The sequence below is a fragment of the Sus scrofa genome, chromosome 13 (assembly GCF_054392235.1).
Source record: "Sus scrofa isolate SSC_HxYL_T2T_F1_AM1 chromosome 13, Sscrofa_HxYL_maternal_Yorkshire_Landrace_v2.0, whole genome shotgun sequence".
NCBI classification, from domain to species: Eukaryota; Metazoa; Chordata; class Mammalia; order Artiodactyla; family Suidae; genus Sus; species Sus scrofa.
This window is the reverse complement of record NC_139395.1, coordinates 139,803,676-139,828,483: the sequence shown is the minus strand read 5'-3', so window position 1 is coordinate 139,828,483 and position 24,808 is coordinate 139,803,676. Positions and strand designations below refer to the sequence as shown.

At 44.3% G+C, this 24,808-nt stretch overlaps 1 long non-coding RNA gene across 3 annotated transcripts in view; it reads left to right on the top strand.

The window, feature by feature from the left end:
- Positions 1-24,808, top strand: part of LOC110256384 (uncharacterized) — a 288,353-nt gene that overhangs the window by 258,065 nt on the left and 5,480 nt on the right. For 2 of the 3 annotated variants that reach the window (XR_014824514.1, XR_014824515.1), the window contains exon 6: positions 23,934-24,026. This is a non-coding gene — a long non-coding RNA (uncharacterized LOC110256384). Of the gene's footprint in view, positions 1-23,933; positions 24,147-24,808 lie in introns of all 3 variants that reach the window. The other variant, XR_014824513.1, reaches the window with a different exon arrangement.

Genomic DNA, 24,808 nt, shown 5'->3' with positions numbered 1-24,808 from the left:
TGAAGACAAGCCTACACCCGTCAGCACCATTAGCTAGTGTAGGCTGCTTTAACACTATTAAGATCAGGCTGTTGGGGTCTTGAAGGCATGAGATCCTTTCCAAGTAGATCAATAGCAAAGGATAGATAGACTAGGATTCTTGAATTTAGGAAGGGGAAAGGCCATTGGGTTCATGAACTTGTCCAGGTTCACAAGAGGAAAAAGGGGGCACTGAAAAGGAGCAGCGCCCATCAGCAGGGCTGGCATACCCAGGATAGCTGGTGCCAGCAAGGTCAGCTCCTTCTGGGGCTGTCGACAGCACAGTTACTGGAGGGCTGGCTCTTCCTGGGTTTTTACTCCTTACCCTCTGAGATGCCAGCCATTGCTCATTCCAAGTCAATCCCAGGTGGTTGCCAGAATCATCGCCATGGAAACTGAGGCTTCAGTCTGGCCAGTGAGACCTCTTCTAGGTTCCTAGTTTCCCTGGACCTTAGCCACAGGGTTTAGCATCTCAAAGCAGTACTGAGACAGGGAGCAAGTTAAAAACATACAGAGTATTTCATTTTTCCTCTGTATTTTCAGAAAACATACTCCATTATTTAAAAATTGAAGGTAAAAATAACTCTTTTAAAAGGGAACTCACGGCATGGTGTAATCATGGTGTGTGGGGCGTCAGAGACAAGATCCATAGCTCGAAGCCAGCCAGGCCTATGTTATTCCTCAGTGAAGCTGGGGTGATGGACCCAATGGGCCCAGGCCTCTTCCCAACAACGTTGTGAAAATCAAACACCATAAATATGTTAGATAAAAATCACCATGAAAATGCAAGTTAATGTTACTAGTAATATCAATAAGAATTAGAGTTATAATAAAAAAAGGAATGGACTGCCTCATATAGAAGTAAAACTCCCTGTCACTGGAAGCACACATGAGGAAGCCACACAGCCTTCGCTTAGAGACATTTGGGGAAATGGATGCATCAGACATTAGCATCATTAATCCCTAAGACCCTTTTCAATTTTCTAAAGGTCTGCAATTCACCCAGCACTTGGAATATCGGCCTGGGAACCAAAATTTCCCTGAAGTTAAACTCAACTCCATAAATGTAAAATCAAGTAGAACCAAATATGTATTCCAAATGGGGTGAAGTATGGCCTTGATATGTGGCTAATGCGCACAGACTTTCTCTCACTGATAACAGAAAAGAAATTACGGTGGGAATTCTCGAGTCAAATGACTAACTGCAGCCTATTTTCATCATCCTGACAGGCTGAGAGAGAGATGGATCCCAGGCTTAATTAGCAAAACCTGACACATTCTCTCTCGAGCCCTAGGCTCCAAGCCCATCTGCTCCTGCTGCCTTCTAGACATAGAATTCTAAGTTTCTGGTCTGTGCATGTGGCATAAATGGATGAGTTCATAGGCTACAAGTTATTAGGAATAACCATCCACCCATACTCAAACAAAACCTGAGCAAGAATCGCATCTCTGTCAGTTATCAGATACAAGATATTCTGAAAACTAATGAGCCTTGTTAAACTTCCACTGGGAACTGGCAGAAAGCCCCATCCTCATAAAACCAAGTACCACAATGCAAAATGAAAGGGAAAATCAAATCTGGCTGTTGAGGCTTTTGTTGATTTACTTGATTTGTTAATTCAACCAACACTTTTCAAAAATCTTTTATGTTCTGAGGCACTTGGCTCAGTACTGCAGAGGAGGTCCAGAAATGAACTGGTGACATGTTCTGTCCCTAAGATATTTATAGTAATAGATGACAAAAAACTATGACAAAGTAGAAAATAATTGTGATAATTAGAAGTAGAGATAGGTTAAGGGGCAAGTGGGACATGGGAAGTTTCTTTCTTATTGAGAGGTTCAGGGACCTCTTCCTGGCCAATCAGTAATTGAGCTCAATTCTGAGGAATGGGAAGTAAACAGATGTGCCAGGAAGATGATCAGCCAAGGCCCAAGTATGAGGAATGTCCATGGACAAGAAGATAATAATGGCACTTATCAAGTGCTTACTGTATGCTAGGCGCATGCAAAGCTCTTTAAAAAAAATTATTTAACTAGATTGAGATAACTGAGGCACAGAGAAGTTAAGTAGCTTCTTTGAAGTCATACAGCTTGGAAGTAATATAACTGATACTGATACAACGTCTGGTGGTGGTTATGGGAGGGTATGTAAAAGCCACTTGTGATGGATCGAGAGGATACTGGATGCCAAACTAGGAGGCTCTTGATATATTCTTCCCAGATGCTGTTAATGAAAAGATTCAATGCATCTATTATTGACAAAATTTTCTACTCATCACAGTGGTTTGGGAAGTCTTGAAAACCTAGACCTCTTTGGCACAGTGAAAATGGTCAACTGTTGTTACTTTCTTCACCACGTGGTTCTTAGCTCTGAATACAGCAGAGTCTGAGATGATCTAAAGAAAGTCTTGTTGTAAGTTGGAACCACTTGACCCTGGCAAGCAGTAAGGAGCTTTGGGAAAACCTCTTCATGAGGTAGGCAACTGAGTCCCACCATTCATTCAGACTGAATAAGAAAGTCATACTGTGTAGAGAATAGGTAGACTAGAATAAGAGTCCACAAAGCTGGGGTCAGCAAACCAAATTCAGCTTGCTACCTGCTTTGTAAATAATGTCTTAGTGAGGCAAAGCCACTCATCTATTCATGTATTGCTACTTTCCTGCAATAATGGCAGTGCTGAATAGCTGCTGCAGAGACTATAGTATACAGACCCTAAAATTCCTGGCCATTTTACAGAAAAAGTGTGCCAACGTCTAAAACAGAAATATCAGAATTCTAGCGTATTCACTTTGGAAGGCAGAATGGAGATCATTTAATCCATTTTCTTCTCCCCCTACCCAGACCGCTGCCCTCCCCACCCCATCTCCATGCACAGATAATGAGGCTGAGCCCCACAAAGAGGAAGAGATTTACCTAAAATCTCAGAACTGGTAAGGGATTATGATTGGGTACCTAACCATTAGGCTCACATTTCTTCTACCACGCTAATCCTGAAAGACTAAAAGTAACTTCTAAACAATTACTCAGTGACTAGGTGCCCAGAACCATGCTCTCTCAGGGAGTTGAAGGGGATGTGGGCAGGAGAAGGTCTGGGGCCTTCCCACACTGTGGTCCAACCCAGGCATGGTGATAGACCTTGTGCAGTGGAATTGTACCTCAGTACCCTCTGAAGTCAGCATATGAGGGGAAAATCAAATAGCACCAAATGTCTATTTATTTATTTATCACCACACCTGAAGCATGTGGAAGTTCTGGGCCATGGGATCCAACCCACGCCACACAGCAGCTTCCTGAGCTGCTGCAGTGACAATGCTGGATCCTTAACCCACTGTGTCACAAGGGAGCTCCCAAATGTCCCTTTAAACTCCCTCTGGAAGGCCCCACAACAGAAACTGACGTAATGTATCTCATCCAGTCCAACACCACTAGTTGGCCCTTGGTGCTGGAACCGATTTCTGCTTTTTGGTGATGCCTTGGCTGTAGGAGCTGGTTTATGTTCAGCAGCTGTCTGACTCAAGATGCCTTGCAACTCTGAGTGGCACACAGGGAACGAGAACACGATGAGGAAACCGCAGGATCTCACCTCCCTTCACACCTGCATTAGCCTTGGGCCTCTGCTTATGGAGTAGAAGGTCAGGAGGCACCCCTACATTATTCAAATTATTTTCCTGCTCTTCTTCCCCCTCCAGCTTCTGTAGTTGAATAACTAAGATGTGCCTCCACTAGATATTTGAAGGAATGAGAGGCAGTGTGTGATGAAGTTCTGTGTCTAGTAGAGATTGTCCGTATCGGGGTGTGTATGTATGTGCCTGTAGGGATTTGGATACAAAGGTGCAGACAGGTGAGAAAGTTTCCCAGACAGGAAAGTCTCTGTGGAAACAGCAAGACTTGAGGTGGCTTTTGTATCAGAGATTTACAGAATTAGAATTTTGCAATTAGAATGTTGTTGGAGGGCCAAAGACTCCCAGACCATGCCCAGTGCAGTAATTGCACCTGTGGCATCTTGGATAGAGAGCCTCTGCCCAAATCCTCCTGGTGGTACACTTGCTATTTCCTGGGAGAGCCCACTTTGTGCTCAAATAACTTTAATTATGGAGTATGCATTTTGAATATTAAGATGAACTTAGTAGTTTCTAGTCCTATCTTCCAAAGCCACATAAGAATGAGCTTCTTCTCCTTTTCTTCATGATGGTTCTTAGCATACTTGTGCAAGTCAGTCAGATCCTTTTCCTGCCCTGTCTTCTGTCCTCCTGGTCATGGAGCAGCATGGATGGATGGAGTGAGAGTGTGTGTGTGTTTGTGTGTGTGTGCACGTGCACGCACATCTACATGCGTATTGGGATTTATACGGGAGAGAGGAGAGGAGAAAATCACAGCAGTTCTGAATTTAAACCCATGTCAAAACCATATGAAAGAGGGGATAGAAAAATAGGCAGGTGAAGTTCCTGTCATGGCTCAGTGGTTCACGAATCCGACAAGGAACTATGAGGTTGCAGGATCGATCCCTGGCCTCGCTCAGTGGGTTAATGATCCAGCATTGCCGTGAGCTGTGGAGTGGGTCGCAGACGCAGCTCAGATCTGGTGTTGCTGTGGCTGTGGTGTAGGCCGGTGGCTATAGCTCTGATTCGACCCCTAGCCTGGGAACCTCCATATGCCACAGGAGTGGCCCTAGAAAAGGCAAAAAGACCAAAAAAAAAAAGAAAAAAAGAAAAGAAAAGAAAAATAGGCAGGTCACACTGCCCAGGGCATTATGTGCCAAAATAAAAAGGTTGGGCTTGGAGTTCCTGTCATGGCTCAGTGGAAATGAATCTGACTGGCATCCATGAGGACACAGGTTTGATCCCTGGCCTTGCTCAGTGGGTTAAGGATCCGGCGTTGCCGTGAGCTGTGGTGTAGGTCACGGACATGGCTCGGATCGCGTGTTGCTGTGGCTGTGGTATAGGCCAGCGGCTACAGCTCCGATTTGACCCCTAGCCTGGGAACCTCCGTATGCTCCAGGTGCGGCCCTAAAAAGACAGAAAAAAAAAAATGTTTGGGCTTTTAGATAGGAGAGTCACACAGCCTGATTGGCAATTTAAAAAGATTATACTTCCTATGTTGCAGGAGAGACATTTGCAGGACCAAGAGAGGAAGGCTCATTAAGAAAATACAGTAGGAGTCCAATTGAAGAATAATGTTATCTGATCAAATCAGAGACATAAAAATGGAAAGACGAAGGCACATTCAGGGAATATTCAGGAGAAAATTGAAGGCTTGGTGATGGATATAGACTTTGTGGTGAGAAGGCCCAGGGATGACGCCAAGGGGTGATGGGACAGGCAGCAGATGGAACATCTCCAAAAGCCTGCCACTACCAGAAATGTTCGTTCTGGGGCCTCAGAGCTCCCCATCCCCACCCCCACCCCCAGAGGAGTCTCTGCAGAGAGAGAAACGATACATTAACTGCTGGAGTTGGCAAGGAGTGAGGAATAGGAAACACTAATTACAGGCCAAGATAATTAACCAGCAGGTCTGGGATCAGCTGCATGTAACCTCAGCTCATCTGCTCCTGAATGGCCAAGGGAGGATGCAAGGGGGAAAGTGTGGGCAGGACATTTTGCAAATGCTAAGGGAGCAGCTGAGCACAGACCTTGGTGACATGAGTTTGATGTGCTTGGCACTTTGGCTCTGTTTTCTGGAGCCCTTGGGGTGCCAAATGCACTGCAGCCAGCTGGCCAGTTGTCCAAACGTCACTTATGCCTCCAGGACACTAATTACTGGGCTCCCCTTTAGCCTTATAGCTACACTCCATTAGGGACTTGCTAGAGACACGCACAGGAAATGGATTAGAGGCCATTAGATTGTCCAGGTTGAGAAAGGTCAGGTCTTGCCTCCTGAGAGAAAAGCCTCACTCCAGCTTTATGATACTGTGCTTGGAGGAGGAGAAAGATCTTAGGACCAGGAAAGAAGAATATGTTCCTGTCCCAGCCTAGCTCTATAGCCTTGAGCAAGCAAATTGTTTCACTTTGCACTGCAACTTGGAGCATATATAATCCCTAATTGAGAAGATAGGTGATATCAGAAACAGGGGTGTGTGTATCTCAAGAGCTAATGCTACTGCTGTTGATGTTAATTGCTAACCTGAACACATAGGTGGTGGACTGGTAGTGAAGAAACCACGGTGATAGTCCCCTTTCTGCTAGTGTGCGTAGGACCTTGGGCAAGTCACTTCTTCTCTGTAGGCTTCAGTTTCTTCATCTGAAAACTGAACAGATTGGTCTAGCTCATTGATTCTCCACCAGAAATATATACTAGAATTGCCAATGGAGTTACTTGTTTTTATCGTGGTTGATTTACAAGGTTGCATTAATTTCTCCTGCATAGCAAAGTGATTCAGTTATACATACACATTCTTTTTTATATTCTTTTCCATTATGGTTTATCACAGGATATCAAATACATGGAGCATCTTAAAAAATGCAGGTGTCCACACCCCACCCCGATATGTTGAAGTAGATTCTCAGGGGATATGAAAATCTCACATTCATTGAAAACTATTGCAGTGGACAGTCAGGCCCCACCTGCCTCCCACCTCTGCCTTCCGGCTCCCCCCACACCTGGAACGACTTCATCCTCATCCTCAGGATGAGCTTCCCCACTGCTTCTAGGCACTGATCCTATCCTTAGGGTGATGCTGAACAGGCTTTAACCTGCTGTTAGTCCCACCTGTGAGCTTCAGTCTTCTATAGATATGGCCTCACCTTATTCATGAGAGAGCGGCATTGCTGGGCTTGTCCAGCACTGATTGTCAGGGCATTGTCTTGCTTTGCAGAATCTGGCATCCCATCCCCCAACTCCAGGCTAATGGGAGGAGTCCTGATGGCTGAAAGTTTCCCTTGCTCTGGACCACCTGCTGGGATCATTGCAATATTCCTGGCTTTTGGACCCCTCCTGTGGTCATGCCATGCCATGTTTCCCTCTGCCTCACAGAGAACCTCACTCCCATCCATGATACATGTTGGACCCTATGATGTGGCTTCCATCCCAGGACCACATGTAACCTGTGGCCCAAACAAGCAGGTAGCATTTTCTGCCTGTAGCCTGCCTTAGGCCTATGGCTTCATTCCTTCCCTATTTCACCCTGATTTCTGCTCTGTCCAGCTACAGCCTCGGCCATTTTAACAGACCCCATCCCATCATGTGTTTTCTGTGGTTTCTGATATTCCTCCCAGCTGAAAAGTCAGAATCAGTGTGGTTGCTTTGGACTTCATGAAAAGCACTGGTCTATCTGGGGCTGGGTTTGTTCATCTTCAACACAGGAGTGCCAACATCTGCCTTGTAGAAGCACTGTCTCCTCCCCATCTATTAACTGAACTAAGTCCTACTCATCCTCAGACCTTAGACCTTAGATGTTGCTTCATAAAGCTGGTCTCCCTTACCAGCATTACCCCAGCACTCTTCATGTGCTCTGATTGCAATCTGCTTTTCCTTCTCAACTCCTTAAAGCCATGTAGTTGTTGATAGTCAGCTTAAAGCCTCTCTGCCCTACTAGATCATAGGTTTGTGAGAACAGACTGCCTTGCACACCAGCATTAACCCCACCCACCACCCCACCATGCCTGGCACATAGGAGACAGGAGAGGATGTATAAGATTGACAGATGAGACACATGTGTCTGTCACAGAGCAGGTGCTCAGTGAACATTGTCCCCTCCTCCCTGTCCCTAGAGAACATCATGGAGCCAGTTCCAGGATGTGAGCCCCCATGCAGCACCAGGGAGCACTGGGCCAGGGCTGAGCTTTCCCTTGAGGTCTGTGTTGGCCTTCCTCTGGGTCCTGTGCAATTTGCCACCCTGGCAGGGGCCGCAAGCAACCAGAAGTCTGGTGAGAATGATATCAGTAGTTATCAATTCCACCTGAGGACCTTTTTAAAAACACCCATGACTACACCCAATCCATAGAGACTTTAATTCATCTGGAATGTGGCCTGGGCTTTGGTATTGTCCAGTAGAGGTGATCCCCTTATGCAGCCATGGATGAGAACAGTTGATCAGGTTTCATCACCATTTTTCAGATATGGAGGTGAAGGAAAAGGAATTAGCTCAAGAATGTACAGTAGCTATGGCGGAGCTGGACAGAGCTAGAATTTAGAAGAGCCACCTTTCCCCCAGGGCTCCTCTTACTGCACCAAGTAACAAATTGAAATCCCTTTTATCAATGGCAGAGGCAGCTTTCCTGACATCAGGCAAGGCTGGGGGCAGAGAGCTTGTTTTTTCCACCCTGGAAAAACTGTTATTAAAAGCCTGTTTATGCAAGAAGGATATAATTAAATGTGAATGAGTCTAATTCCTTTATCACAACAAATATTAATTAAAGGTAAACACAACATCAATATTCATTTAGAGGAAGATGGAGACTGAAAAGCAGACTGCTCATACCAGGGTTGTCAGTCACATCAGAAAGTAGCAGGATGACAGGACCCCCAGTAGCAAAATGTTGCTCTATTTTCCTCATATCTTCTCAGATTTAGAAATTAGCCAAAATGCAAATCTGTTGTCAGGTTGGGCTCCGTGACCAGGCATATCTGCAAGGGGACAGGTCTGCCCCAGGGCACAGCTCTCAGAAAGTTTTAAGCTGTAAAGACTCTTCTTTATGTGGGGTTAGCATGCTGGAAAGGCAACTGGTCTGCTCTGGCCTCTTGGAGGGGGAGGAGCCAAACAGACCAGATGTGTTGTCTGGACTCTGAGCACTGGGAGAATGGCAAAAGCACATCATTTCCCAAGGGAGAATTCCCAAGGCTGTGGCAGGTCCTCAGGTCTTACGAATTAGACAATTCAGGGCGATTTTGAAAATGCAGATTGCCAGGCCTCTTCCTGGTCTACAGAATCAAAATCCTTTCGAACTGAGGCTTGGGAATAAGCATTTTAACAAACTTTTGTGTTAATTCTTTTTCTTTTTTTTTTTCTTTTTACAGCCACACCCTGGGGTATATGGAGGTTCCCAAACTAGGGGTCAAATTGGAGCTGTGGCCGCTGGCCTACGCCACAGCCACAGCAACGCCAGATCTGTGCCTCGTCTGTGACTTACACCACAGCTCACAGCAACTCTAGATCCTTAACCCACTGAGCAAGGCTAGGGATCAAACCTGCATCCTCATGGATACTAGTCAGATTTGTTTCCACTGAGCCACAATGGGAACTCCTTTTGTGTTAATTCTGATTATTAGCCAAGCTGGAGATCTTTCTTTTCCCAGGTCAGTTAGTATCTTAAATTATTTCATTCATTCATTCATCTGATAAATACTTATTAATCATTAGGCACTGCGCCAGCTGTGGGCGAAGACAGAGACCCATACTCTGCTTCCTAGTTCTTTCTGGTCTAGCAAGAAAAATTACACATTAGAAATATAATTATAACACACAGTGACAATGGCTGTCACAAAAAGAGGAAATCAATAGTATAGAGGCACAGAGGCAGGGGAACTCAGCTCTGAATGGGGAGCCCAGGAAGGCTTCATGGAGAACATTAACGGAGCACTCATGAGTAGCCAGTCCTCAAACAGCCATGGTGTGGAGCCTTGGCGACACAGCTGGAGAAGGAATTTAAGTGGAAGACAGAGAGTGATGTTTGTGGAGGTTGATGAGTACTAGATTGTTAAGAGTGAATGTCACACAAAGGCATTTGGATTTCATCATGTCAAAGGGGAAAAGAGATTCAGGAGAGTGACCTACACATTGGTGGGTTATGGTAGGAAGGTATTCAGTCACTGCAGGCTTAAATGCCTCTTCAGAGCCTTAGGATCAAAAAAGCATTTGGAGCATTTTAAAAAGAAATGCCAAATAGGAGGTTGACTACCTGTTTAGGAGCCAAGACACCAAGTGTTTACTAGGAGTTGAGAGAAAGAAGACATATCTTCTAGGGAAGTTGGGTATGTCCTGAATAGGCAGGGAGAAGAGAGGAGGTATTTCAGGCTGGGCAAGGCTTGGCACTGGGAGCAGAAGCAGTGTTCAGCAAGGGCACTAACCACTGTCATCGAGCAAGAAGGATTTTTTTGGTTTTTTTTTTTTTCTTTCTTTTTAGGGATGCACCCATGGCATATGGAAATTCCCAGGCTAGGGGTCCAATTGGAGTTACAGCTGCCAGCCTATGCCTCAGCCACAGGAACACAGGATCCATAACCCACTGAGCGAGGCCAGGAATTGAACCTGCAACCTCATTGTTCCTAGTCGAATTCATTTCTGCTGAGCCACGATGGGAACTCCCAAGAAGGTCCTGATAGGCTTTTTTATCTATGGCTGTGGGAAAGCTCCTAAAAAGGGGGTCACATTTGGCTACAAAGGTGCAAACAGAGTCGCAGTATGGGTGCTGGCTCTGACAACCAGGTGGGGGTGAGCTTTGTAGTACTCATTACTGGCCCCGTATAGTACATTTTAGAAGAGGATAAACACATTCTCTTTTTTCTGAGACTGGTCTGATAGAATCAGAGTTCCTCAGCTCTGGCAAGGCTGATAGAGCTCCTGCATACCAACGCTTACAGCTCCAAGAATATCTGAGGGTGCAAGGAGCTGCCCACAATCACTCTGCCATCTAATCCCACCTGAAGTGTGACCTCTTTCCTAGAAGTGCCCTCCTCTATCCCTTGGTTAGCAAACTCAACTGCCCACTGGAATAACCTGGGGAGTTTCAAAGATTGTCAATGCCTGGACCCCTCCCCCAGCGATCCTGACTTAATGTGGAGTGGGGTCTGGGTGTTAAGTTATGAAAACTACCCGGGTGACTCTAATGTGTAGCAAAGTTTGAGATTCACAGCTCCATTCTTACTCTTAGTTAAACCAATAGGCATTATATGGAAGTAAGGAGTTATTTAGTAAGTGAGGTGTTAGCTAAGAATGCTATTCCTATTTTGACAGAGGATCCTTTTTTTTCTTTTATAGATACCTTGCTGATTTTCCCTTCAAACTCCAAAAGTGATCCACATTCATTACTGCAGTCCAAACAACACATTTTTCTACAGTTTCAAACTGTATTATGCCTATATTTCCCCCTGTTTATAACAACAAAAATGGTAACCTCCTCTTCCTCACATCATATGTAGCAATCGTCTTGGACTTGGGCTCTAACATAGTACTGATTTATTTTTTATAGTCAACAATTATTGTGGTTTAATTGAAAATTTCTCCTGCAACAATTTTCTCTAATACGTATATTTTTTATTTTGCTGAAATTCCTGTAGTAAGAGTTGTTGAATAGACTGTATATTCTAAAATGCTTTTATTTTGACCTTACATTTTCATGATAATTTGGGTCATTATAGAATTCTAGGCTCAAAATCATGTCCTCTCCTAACATTCAAGATATCAGTCCATTATCTCTTGTAGCTCTTATTGACAACCAGAGCTTGCTCTTTATCTATTCTTCCTTCTTTGTAGATAATTTTCACTTTTGTTTTTTTCTAAAGTTTTTAGATTGGTTTTTTCCCTTTATTTTTCCAAATCTTACTAGGGTGTGGCTAAGATTGAATTTTTGCTTGTTTGTTTATTCTGCTCAGAAGCTGGTGTACTTCTTTCAATCTGAAAACATCTTTCTCCAGTACTGGAGTATTTTTTTTTTTCTATTATAGTTCCAATTTTCTTTCATTTGTTTTGTCTAGGCTCTCCATCTTCAACTCATTGTATAGATATGTGACTTTTGACTCTAGCCTCCATGTATCTTAACTTACTCTATGTTTTGTCTCTTGATCCTTCTATTCTAAAAACTGGGAGAATTGCTCAGCTCCATCTTACAACACTCATTTTCTCTTTAGTTATGTCCAGTGTGACCACCTGATTTGTTCACTTTTTCTTTTCAGCAAATATTGTTTATCATTTTTGAAATCTCTAAATTGGTGCTTTTTCATAACATCTTGTTCTTGTTGCATAAATGTAAATATTAAATGTGTTTTTCCGTTTTTACCTATTCCACTTCTCTTTTCCTAGGGTGTTAATTTTTCTGTTTGTTGAGCTTTGTTCCTTTCTTATGCAATGTCTGCTTTCCTTAAATCTTTGGCAGTTCTTAGTAAAATGCTCAGCTTTTATTAGAGGTTGCCTTTAAAGCCACCTGTGAGTGGTTTTTCTTTCTGACCAAAATCTAACTCTGGCCCTGTGGTGGAAGGGTGGGATGTGCTGTTGGCAATGAATTATGCCTGCGGCCAGACTCCTGAATGTGGGAGCTCCCAGTTGCTCCTGGATGTCACAGGCGCTACCCTTCCCTGCAGTCCCAGAACTCAGAGGCCCCATCCTGACTTAAGGGCACTCACCTATGCAGCTTGCTGTTAGCTTACTGAAGGGAGGAGGTGAGGGTAGATAGCACTAGCAGTGGGTCTTGAGACTGTCTAGACCTGAAGAAGTAGTCTGCTGATGCTTATATAAAGAGGAAGTGTGTCCCTCTTTGAATTTTATTAGAACTGGTCTCACAGGCAGATGAAGAATATCTAGAGCCAGCCAAAGCTTAACTCTAAGTCAAAAGAACCATAAACACTTCACTATATTTCTTCTGCTTATTCTAGGAATATAGCTATATCTTTAAATAGATATCTATCTAGAGATATATAGATATATATAGATATATATCCAGATATCTATATTTAGGTATAGACTATATCTATAGATACATAAATAGTCATAGGATACATATTCAAATATGTACATAAAGTGTTTTACATAAGACTTACAAAATAGTCATAGGATATATATTCAAATATGTACATAAAATCTTTTACATAAGCTCTCATTCAACAAATGAGAGCTACTGTAAAGAAGCATCATCAGCAAAATGTATTACTGCCACTAAAAGTCATATACTCTCTGCTTATTTTCTCTGTCTCTATTCTTTCTTTAAAATCAGATTTTTTGAGTTGGAGTTGGTCTCAGAAGCCATTTACTTCCATCCTTTCATTTTCACTTTTTTAAAGGTTAATAGATACATTAACATTTTAATTTTAAGGTTAATTAAAACATATTCATTATAGAAAATATGGAAAGTAGAGAAAAAGTAAAATAATTTATAGAAAAAAGTTTAGCCGTAAGCCTATCACAATTAATATCAGCTCCATAATTTGTGAGCTGTGGCCCGGGGAGGAGCAATGGTCGGCCAACAATTTACCAGCCAACAGGTCACCAGCTGAGTGTCCCCCATACCAGTCCTTGATCCTTTTCTCCAAGACAGGAAAACTTTGCTTTATTCTGTTGATTAGGGGAAAATATATAACTGACTAGAAGCCAGGGCAGAGTTACTGTCTCGAACAAGAAGCCCAGATGGACCCTCAGTTCTGCCTGCCCAGGCCCTCTTTCCTGTCTGTGATCACATTGGTCACGGCAAGGTCTATCTCTTGAATTCCATGGCCTCTTGGAGCTGAAGAAATCATTCTGCTCTTTGCTTGTCTTAAACTATTAGTGTGGCAGGTACGGAGGTCATGCTGAGACCAGTCTGGTGGAGAGGAATGGAGAGAGCTATGGGGACTGTATGATTACTGCCCCATAGCACCAGGAAAACTCCTCTAAGAAGCTTCAGTGTCACCTCCAACTTGAAGTCCTCCTTCCTCTGCTCAGCAACTGGTCAGTCCCAGCTCTGTGCCCCTTAGAAGTTAGTACATTTCTCCCTATAGCATTTATAGAGTATTTGTTTATTTATAAGTCTGTATCACCTGATGGATTATGAATTTCCTTAAGGCAAGGATCCAACACCTAGTGCAATTCCAGGCTCATAGCAAGGGATCAAAATAAAAGTTTGCTGAATGAATGAAAGAATGAATGTTTGAATGAATAAAGTTCACTGAGGAGCTTTACCAAATATTTCAGCAGCATTTGATTGATGTACAAGGACTGCCTAAAAACAAATAAGACAGCTTCTCCTACCATATTAAATATAATAACAATAGTGACCATATCTAAACCGTTTCACTAGGCTTTCTTCCATTAACATAGACATTTATCCCCTGACTTACCCCAGAGTCAAGGGTGGAAAATGTGTGTGGTTGTGTACTCTAACACCACAATTATTGCCTGAATGTATTCTGCAGAATCCTAGAAGGGCGCTCATCTAGGTTTCTGAACTTCTCCAGTATCAGGGATATAGCTGCCCTCCAGTTCATCCTACCTCAAAATCAGGAAAACAGTATTTTGAAAGGAAGTATCCTAGGAGATAGAATTGAATTTAAAACTAAAGATTTAGGAGATCCTGTCTTGGCTCAGTGGTTAACGAACCCAACTAGTATCTATGAGAACGAGAGTTCAATCCCTGGCCTTGCTCAGTGGGTTAAAGATCCTGCATTGCCATAAGCTGTTGGATCCTGCATTGCTGTGGCTGTGGTATAGGCCGGCAGCTGCAGCCTCGATTCGACCCCTCGCCTGGGAATCTCCACATGCTGCAGGTGGAGCCCTAAAAAGAAAACAAACAAACAAACAAACTAAAGGTTTAGATTTGAAGCCCAGGTCTACTATTAACTGGCCGTGGGATTCATCTCTTTAGAACTCTAAGCCTCATTATCTTGAAAATAGAAGAATAATAACTGCCAGAGCAGGGTGGCTGGCTGCAGATACAAAATGTGAAAATGAATGTAAAAGTATTTTGTGAACAGTACAGCTGGGTATATATTGAAGGGAGGAAAGGAAGAGAGGATGGGGGTTAGTAGGGACAGGAATATCTGTCTTAAAAAAGAAGATTTTTTTCCAAAGAGGAGGAAATCATTGAGGCCATGAAATGTCATGTTATAGGGGATGGGAATGCCTTGCTTACAGTTACATGCAGAATAGGGAATAGTCTCATAACTACTGATGTCTTGTCCTTCCTGCCTCCTTCCTCCCACCTTGCTGATCTTGTCTGTAAGAACACGGGCTCCGAGCCTCACTGCTTGGATTTGGTTCTAATTCTACCACTGATTGAATTCTCCAAAGTACCTCCCTTCTCTATCCATCACTTTCTGCCTATGTGAAATCCGAGTAATCATGATATCTCCGTGTAGGGTCCTCTCGTCCCTGTGAACCAATTTTATTTCCACAGTCTGTCATTACAGCTTCCTTGTAATTACTCTCAACTCCCTTGCTGCTCTTTCTCCTCTGCATGCTGTCCTCCCTTTGCAAAATCACACCCCAATGAACCATAACTCTCCTTACATGTTCTGCCTATCCTTCTGCTGCTGAGTGGAGCCTGAGAAAAGTTCAGGACCACACCGGCTGCCTTGCTTGAGATGCAGGACCAAGGACCCCAGGTGTGCCCACAAGACTACCCAGCTACTGTATTGTATTCCCTCTGACCACCCACCCTCCCACCCCATTAGAAACAACTTCCCAACTTTTCCCTCCTCAATCTGCCTTTGCCTGTACCCTCAGGTAATGGCCTTCATTCTCACATCACTGAGAAAGCAGAAGCAATCAGAAGAGCACTTCCATGGACTCCCACAAATCTATCCATAAACCTGCCAGCATCTTCAAACAAGTGTTGTACCTTCCATTCTGTTACTAAGACCAATTGTCCACCTCCTATCGAAAGCTGTTACGGTTGAATTGTGCCCTCTAAAAATTTATATTGAAATCTTAACCCCCAGTGCCTCAGAATGTGGCCTTATTTGGAAATAGGGTCATGGCAGTTGTAATTAGTTCAAATGAGTTCATACTGGAGTAGGGTGCACCTCTGACTCAATACCACTGGTGTTCTTAACACAAAGGAGAAATTTGTTCACAGATACACATAGCAAGAATGCCAAGTGAACAAGAAGGTAAGACCAGGGTGATGTGGTCTTACAAACCAAGAAATGATGGAGATTTCCAGCAAACCACCAGAAGCTAAGGGAGAGGTCAGGAGCAGATTCTCCCTCATGGATCTCAGAAGGAACCAACCCTGCTGACACCTTAACCTTGGGCTGCTAGTCCCCAGGACTGTGAGAAAATTAATTTCCAGTGTTAAAGCCATACACCTTGTGGTGTGTGTTAGGGAAGCCCTAGAGAATGTGCAACAAAAGTCAACCCTTCAGTCACCCAGTGTGACTAGATTCTACCCCATTTAAACTAATCAGAAACATTGGATCAGCAGTACCCATCTCTTTCTCCTGTAGTAGTAGCTTTTTCGTCTCTACTGTGTCATTCTCATTGCTCCACACAGGCTATTATGTGCCCATCTCAAAAAAAGTGTTGTTTCTAGTTTCCCTTAACCCCGCTTTCCCTGCCTTCCACCCCCTCTCTTTTCTGCAACACTTTGCAGAAAAAATTCTAATGTTGATACTGTCCTAATTCTTCTCCTCCTATTTTTGTCTTAAACATATTCAAACTAGGCTCTCACGCCCTTTGCTCCACATAAAGTGGTCTTGTCAAGGTCAGTGAAGACTTCCACATGGCTACACCCACTGGCCAAGCCTCATCTTACTCCTCTCTGAGTCAGCAGTGACACGGACACATCAGATCATTGCTGCCCCCCACCACCCCACCCCAGGAGACACTTCCCTTGGCTTCTGGAGCTACTGGCTCTTGGCTTAGTCCTTCCTTTCTGCCTGTTCCTGCTCATTCTCCCTTGGTGGTTCCTCATCATCTCAGACTCAGGATGTAAGAGACCCCAGGGTCCTGTCCTAGGTCTTCCTCTCTGTCTACTTTCAATATACATCCCCTTGGTTAGGACAACAAAGCTCAAGTTGTCATTACTGTCTATGTGCCGAAGACTCCTAAATGTATACTTTCAGCTGAGCCACTCCCCTGAACTCCAGGCTCACAGAGCCAACTGCCTACTCCAGTAGACACTACAAATGTAACATGTCCCACACTGGACTCCCGATCTTCCTCCAAGAGCCTGCATTGTCATTTTTCTCCATCTCGGCAGAGGGCAACTCCATTCTTCCAGGGGCTCAGGCCAAAACCTAGTATGTGTTTGTTTTTTTTTTTTTTAATTTATTTCCTTTTAATTTTATTTAAAATTTGTTTTTTTAATTTCTCCAATACATTTTTTTTTCCTACCGTACAGCATGGTGACCCAGTTACACATAAATGTATACATTCCTTTTTCTCACATATGCATTTTTAATTCCTCACTTTCTCTAGTGCCACAGATCCAAGAAGTCCTACTGACTCTACATGTAATACATGTCTGGAATCTAAACCTTTCTCATCCCCTGTGCTTAGCTTTCATCATCTCTTACCAAAATTGTTGCAATAGCCACCTAACTGGTCTCAGTACTTCTTCCCTGTACCCTACATTCTATTCGCAATCCATCAGTCTTAGAAAGGTCTTGTAAAACATGGGTCACTTTAGGTCAAGTCCTCTCATGGCTTCCTACTTGATTAGAGAGAAAGTCAGGCCCTTACAGTGGCTTCCTGCGCTCTTCATGACCTCTCTCCACCCTCTCTGACCTCATTCCTCTTCCTCTACTCCAGCCATGGGGGTCCTTGCTGTTCCCAGAGCATCCAGGTTGCTCTCACTGCAGGGTCTTTGCACTGGAACATTGGTCCCCGAGCTAACTACATGGATAACTTCATTCCCATCTCCATAGCCATTTAAATGTCACTTTCTCAGTGAATTCTACCTGAACCAACTATAAAATTGTAATCCCTCTTCTCAAATCCCTTTTCCTTCCCCTGCCCCATCACTTCCTAATATGCAGTGTAATTTACTTACCCATTATTGTTATCATGTATTTTCTGTCTCCCTGTACCCAGAATGTAAGCTCTAGAGGGCAGGAATTTATTTTTGTTTTGTTTCTTTATAGATGCATCTATTAAGTACTCAACTATTTGTTGAATGAGCGAATGAGTGTACATGAAGGAATGAATTTAAAGTGTTTAGAATACTGTCTGGCACAAAATAGTACTTAATAATTATTAGCCATCATAAATGTTACCTCCTAGCATTCAAGTCAGATTTTGCAGCAGGAGAATCTGGAAACTTGGCTGGCAGAGTGCCCCTTGAAGGAAAGACATTGGGTGGGTGGGTGGGTAGGGGGAACTTGCCAGTTAATGAAGCTTATCCAAGGCTCATTTATTTCTAGTTGGCTTTGCATGGGCTGTTTTGTTTTTCCTCTAACTGCTCTCTTGTACCAGCCTTGAATGGATCCCTTGGACCTACCCTGGAAGGGCCCTGCTAGAATCACTGCTCTGAGCTTCTCAGGAGAACCTCATGCCCAATTTAGCTAGCAGGTAACAACAATTAATAACCTCAAAGAAATCTCAGCCTATTTCTGCTGTTCCCTCATTTTTCAGGATTTTTCAGTCTTTAACAGGATATAGGAGAATTATGTCCAAACCCAAGAGCTGGTAATATTATGTGCCCAGGCATGACACATATGATTCTGCATAGCCTGTCAGACATTTTGGTTATCAGAAGTGAATACATATGCTTTGTTGATTTGTTTATTTGTTCTTATGGAAGATTTGTAAGAGAATTGATTGCATGTGACCTAGGTTTTATAGGCCCACCCTGGCTGTATTTTTTTGTGTGTGTCTTTTTAGGGCTGCACCTTGACAGGGAGGGTCCCAGGCTAGGGGTCGAATCAGGCTGTAGCCACCAGCCTATGTCATACCCACAGCAACGTGGGATCTGAGATGCGTCTGTGACCTACACCACAGCTCATGGTAATGCCAGATCTTTAGCCCACTAAGTGAGGCCAGTGATTGAACATGCATCCTCATGGATACTGGTCAGATTTGTTTCCACGAGCCGCAAGGGGAACTCCTATAATTTTTAAAATAGAATGTAAGAAGCAAGGGTAGACGTATGGAGAGCAATTAGGAGGCTATTTTAATAATCCTGGAGAGAGATGCTGAGAGCTCAGATCACACTCATAGCAGTAGAAGTAAGAAATGGTTGGATTCTAGATATGTTGTAAAAGTAGAGTCTACAGGATTTCGAGCCTGATTGGATCTGTGGCATGAAATAAAAAGAGGGGTCAAAAAGATAGCATGGTTTAGGGGCTGAGCCCCTGAAAAGATGGGAGCCTTTATGGTGCTTCCCATGACCCACAAGACATTCTCAGTGTTGAAAAAATGGAATGAGGGTGGGTGGAAGACAGTTGCATCATAAGTAAACTGTTTTGTCTGTTTGGTACACAAGCATTGCACATATGTCTTCTTTAAAGCAGGCAGACAACTGTTCTTCAGTTTTTCTTAGAAACAAGAGAAGGGTTTGTTCTTAGAATTCTTAATAATTAATCCCTTCTTTCCCTGCTTCCACCTCCACCCCCCAGCCCCAGCCAGGAAAGTTTGTTTTCTGAATAATTCACTCAGAACAGAATAACTCAAGTCTAACATATTTTTTAATTAAAATGCAACTTTCACATCCACACACTAACATCCCTTCCTGAGTCAGCTCAGACCCTCAACATGTAGACCTCGTCTGAAAGCCTCAGTGTTGATTTAAAGCCCACCCAGTAAGAGGGGTGGGTATTCAAATGTCTGAGAGGGCTAATGGGGAGAGAGGGCCTATACTTTACATTTCTAAGCACTTGGGATGAAAAGGAGCTCCCTTTTCTGGTCCAGTGTCCTCTGGGCTTTTGGACCTCTGTGCTGCACAGTGCTGCCCTTTCCACTGATAGCATCTCACCCAGACAGAGGCTGACCTGGAGGAAAGGCCTTGTTGAGGACAAAAGAGGAAAAGAATAGAAATGGGAATCAAGAATCTCCCAGCTCCCCATTGCTAACATTAAATTTCTTTGTATATATAGCCTATGGTTTGGGAATTTAGGACCACATGAAGCTGTAAGATCAAACTGAAACCTTCAACTGGCTGTTTTAGGAATCATTTTGCCTGGGAGGCTCAGGACACTATTGGTAAGGACGCATATGATACAAAAGCATGGCTGTTGCCAGTGCCCACAACACCCAAAATGGGTTTAATTATGGCCAGGAGGGAGCCTGGGTCTCTACCCTGTGACCCCAAGAGAGGCTGCCTTCAGCTGTGGGCCTCAGGGCCAGTGCTGTGCCTTGCTCAGAAGGAGTTGCATTCAAGAGTTTTCCAGTGATACACTTGTCTAAATCAAGGTGCAGTCAAGGCTGCTTCATCAATAACGTCACCCTCATCCCCATTCATTTGCCTTCTTAAAGTAGCAAAAGAAGTAGTATTACAGCTTCAAGCTGAGAATGTTTATAACCTGGGGAGGTCCACCAGAGCAAATCTAGCAAAAAGAACTCGTAAATTATGTATGTGGAGTCTTTAAAAATGTTAGGGGCAGCTGTCTTAGGATATACAGACCAAGGCCCAGGTGATCTCCAAACAGAGCCAGGAAATGCAGAAGAAGGGTGAACTGAGTGCTGGGGAAAGCTGTCATTTTCTTGGGGTGTCACTGGAACTGGACAGTCACATGCCAGGAGAGACATATGAACTTGTAAAAATGCTCCCCAGTGAAAAGAGAATAGACATTTGCTACCAGGAAATCTAGTGGGAGATGGACACTTGAACACATGAGATGGGAATGAGTTACTCTGATCAGGTAGCCGATTTTCAGGGCAGGGAAAGAGCCTCAGACAGAGTCTGGAGCTTTTGATTCCAGTCTTGGGGCTGACTGGCTGCCACTGAGTCTTTGTGATGTGGACAAGTCACCTTCTGTCTCTAAACCTCATTTTCCTTTTCTGTGAAATGGACAGATAATCCTTATGGCCTCTTCAGGTAATAATTCTGTTCAGTTCAGTAGTAGCCTGAGATCACTCTGACATCAGAGTAGAGGCTGGACTGGAAGAATATTGCCTGGGGGCTGGAAGATGAGTTATCATTTGAATTATCAGTTATCATTTCCTAAGAAAGACATGGTAATGGTGTGAGCAACATGCTTGTATCAGCTAGGTACTGCCGAGTAACAAGTCACCCTAATATTTACCATCTTTTTTTTTTTTTAATCTACATCTCATCTGGAGGTTCTGCTGATCTGGCCTAATTCACATGTCTGTGGCTGGTCAGCTGGCAGGTTGGCTGGAGACTCTCTGGTCAGCTCTTCTACATGCATCTGTTACCTCTCTCCCATAGCCTCATTCAAACATGCTCTCATGGCAGTGACAGAAGTCCAAGAGAGAAATCCAGAACTTTTTAAAGCCTTTGCTTGCTTCAAGTTTGCTACTATTCCCTTTTCCAAAGTAAGTAATTGTACTGGCTGAGCCGAAATGCCATATGAGAAACACAGCCAAAGGGCACAGATACAGGGAGGCATGAAAATTGATCCTATCGATCTTCTACAGAGGTGGGCTAAGGATAGGAAACATAAACAAGAAGCACTGGGGAGAAAGGCAGAGGGTGGCTTTGATTAGCTATGACCTCAACACATCTCAAAAACTTGGACTAGATGAGGGGTTTTGAGTGAAGGAAAGGCTGTGTCAGGTCATTTGGAGTTTGTCCTTGAGTAGGTCAGGTTGTCCCAACCCTGAGTGACCAGGAAACAAGACGGGACCTGAAAACTACCTGGGACAGAGTCAATACAGGGACTCATATGGAAGATGCCAGACCAGCTGGGGCTTCATGGGAGGAGGTGGGTGCAAAGGACACATACTCCCCAGGATGGGAATTCAGAGTTCCCTGCTCCAGATTCTTCTGAGCAAAACCTTGTTCTCCAAAAATATGTCTCATTTTCTAATCTTATCCTTGTCTTGTTTATTTCCTCTCATCTTTTAACAAAGTTCTTTCCCGATGCCATACTGAATTAATTGTGCTTAAAAAATAAAAATAAGAGGTGGGGAAGGGTGTGAAGTCGGGCCCCCAGCACAGATATGGTGAGGGCAGTGGAGGCAGAGAAACCCTGTGGAGACGTGAGTCTCGGGATGTCAGGGTGCTGTCCCAGCCAGTATCATCCTGTCTACATTCACCACAAGATCACACTTGTCTGCTCAAGACTTAGTGTTTTGTTTGAATAATGAAGGCCCCAGTTCCATGCCTTTATCTTCTAGGAGAAAGCTTACAAAGAAAGAATGAGAATGGCCATGGCCAGCCCTGTTGCAGTTTCCCACCGGGCAGGACTGAGGTCCGTCAACTCTACTCCGAGGTCACTTCCCCATATATGTGATGTGTGTAACCCTGAGTCTGCATCTCCGGCCACACAGGTCACAAAACTATTCAAACAAACACAGAAGATTGTAGGTCCCCAGAGCACTTTGTAGTTAACAGAAGGCATTCAGATATGTTTTCTGGTTTGATTCTCAATCAAACCAGACTGGACTGTTGGGTTCATCAGGACAGGGAAAGCATGTGTGTCTAATTCATTGTATCCACAGTTTTTGGAACAGAGAATGGCACATAACAGGGTCTCAAAGCATACTTGCCAAATAGATGAATCCCATGAGGCCAAAAAAGGAATCATTATCCCCATTATATATTTGAGTCCCAGAGACTCACTGTTAAGAAATGGCAGCGCCAGGACCAGACAGAAACTCCCACCCCAAGGTCATTGCTAGTTATTCTGACCTATGATGCTTCTAGGTCACTAGCCTCAGGAAGCAAAGAACTGTAGCAGCTGTACAGTGCACAGAAAAGCAGATGGCAGTTTTCTAGCACAGAGAAATACATACGGAGAAAACTCAGGACCAAGATGTGGCTGCGTAGCTGGCAGTAAGCTCCATGTCCTCCCTGGGCAGCCCAGGTGCCTTCGCAGCAGGCAGGCACTGGCTGGAAACATAAGCAGCTCTTCAGCCTCCCCTGGTGCAGAGCTTGAGAATGCAGCCTTTCTGCAGGGCTGAAGGACCCATAGGAAACCCAGATCCAAACACATCACAGTTATATCTAACTGATCCTTCATGGTCCACGATTTAGATATTAGACCTGGTAAGATCGGGGACTTGACCACTCCTGCTACTTCATCTCTGGGGGAAATAACCAAGAGTTTAGTCTAACCACAAATTAGAAAGCTGATGTGCCTAGCTGACCACCTAGATTGAATATATGAGGTTTTTCAGGCTGAGAGGAACTCTGAGTGGTCCACAGCCTGGGTTCCTAGACACAAGGTCTGAGAAGCTGCTGAAATAACATGTATCATGAGTGTTCTGAAGGACAGGTCCAAGGCTTCCATCACCGGGAGTCTCTGATTCAAATCCAGCCATTGAGGATCTGGAATTACTTCCTCAGCCCCCCAGCTGCCCAGTGATGCTGCAAGCGCCAGGGATGGGACATAGGTTCCCTGCAAGGCAGCGCAGCCATTTCCAGTGATCAAGGCCTGCCCCCCAGAGAGTGAGGGGTGGGCAGGTTGTCCCATGAGGACCTGAACAAAACATCTTCCTCCACGTGTCCAGCACATGTGGTCAGAACCAGAGCTGTAGCATAGCAATGCCCAGACAGCTTCCAAAGTGTATCAGCAGAATCAAAGGAGCTGCCTTTCAAATAGTATATTTAAAGACAGATAATGACTAGTTCTCTCAAAGTGAGGTTTTTTTTAAAATGAGAATTTCTGATCACATTTCTCAGAAGAGCCCCTTATTCAGAGTCCAGGTCTGGAGCTGGTGGCATCCATCAGCCCCAAATCCTAGTGAAGGCGCAGAGCGAGGTTTCAGTAAGGGAGGGCAAGCCTGCCTTCTGCAAATCTGTGCAGAAAGAGATCCTCTCCTGCCATCTGGTGGCTAACACTGTTAATGCATCTTTCACACATGCATTTGTATCAAGTTCATGTCTCTCTGATCTTTTCAAGGATTTCAGAACTGAACTGAGATCAAACTGTCCACCTTTACTTACATCAAGTTGCGGCCCAGGGATTGTAGAAGCCACACAGCTTATCAGTGGCAGAGCCAAGACTGAGGCTTAGGCCTTCACGTTCTCCTTCCAGAATGCTTTCCCACTCTGTTTCAACTTACTGCTCTGCCCTTTTCCTAGGACAGACACTTTCTATCTGGAACCAAAACCTGGGCCAACTGTCCTCGTCCACGCATCCATAGCAACCCGCACTTCCTGTGTAGCAGCATTCGTTACCCAGGTTATCACTTTTTTTTTTTTTTTTTCTGCCTTTCACTCAATGGGAGACCTTTGAGAACAGAAACCGCACCTTCTGAACCCATGGCCCAGCCTGAAGCCTAGCGTGCACGAACCGAGGAGAGAAGTTGCCTGTCACCCAGGTGAGCAGCACAGCCTGCATAGGGCCAGGATCATGCCTGTCACGCCTGTAACCATGACCACTGTCTTCCTGTACTGAGCTGTGGAGCTTCCGTGCTCCTGGAGTCCTAGAGAGAGAGCAGGTATGGTTTCTCCCATACAGGGATCTGGTCATGTAGGAGGGCGGCCAGGACAACTGAGTGGGGAGTCTTACACACGGGGGCCCTAAGGGGAAAGACGAAACATGGTGAGTCTGTTAAGGTCAGGGCAGTTTCAGAGAAGAATGTTCAAGGCAGTTTCTGAAACTTGAAGATGAATTTGGGAGAACCTTGATGGAGGGCATTCGGGCAACGGGAACAGCCAAAGCCGGAGTAAGTGCAAGCAGGCATGTTATGCGTATACTTGGAGTGCAGAGAATATTTGAGAGTTGTCGGGAGAAAAAGCCTAACCCAAGAGCTCCACAAAGACCAGATGACAAAAGCCTTCAGTGCCAGAATGTGGGAGCTTAGCCTCCATTTCCAGGGGCAAAATCCCTCTGTAGAACTTTAAGGAGGGAAACAACAAGACAGGGGCTAGACAGCAGTGGGGTCAATGAATCAGGAAACATTAGATGAGAGAGTGTAGCCTGGAGTTCCCTGTTGGCCTAGTGGCTAAAGATTTGCTGTTGTCATTGCTGTGGCTTGGGTTCCATCCCTGCCCCAGGAATTTCCACATGCCTCAGGCTCAGCCAAAACAAATAAATTAAAAACAAAGAGTGTGGCCCAGGGGAAGTCTGTAGAGCTGTTGTTCTCAAGCTTCAGTGTGC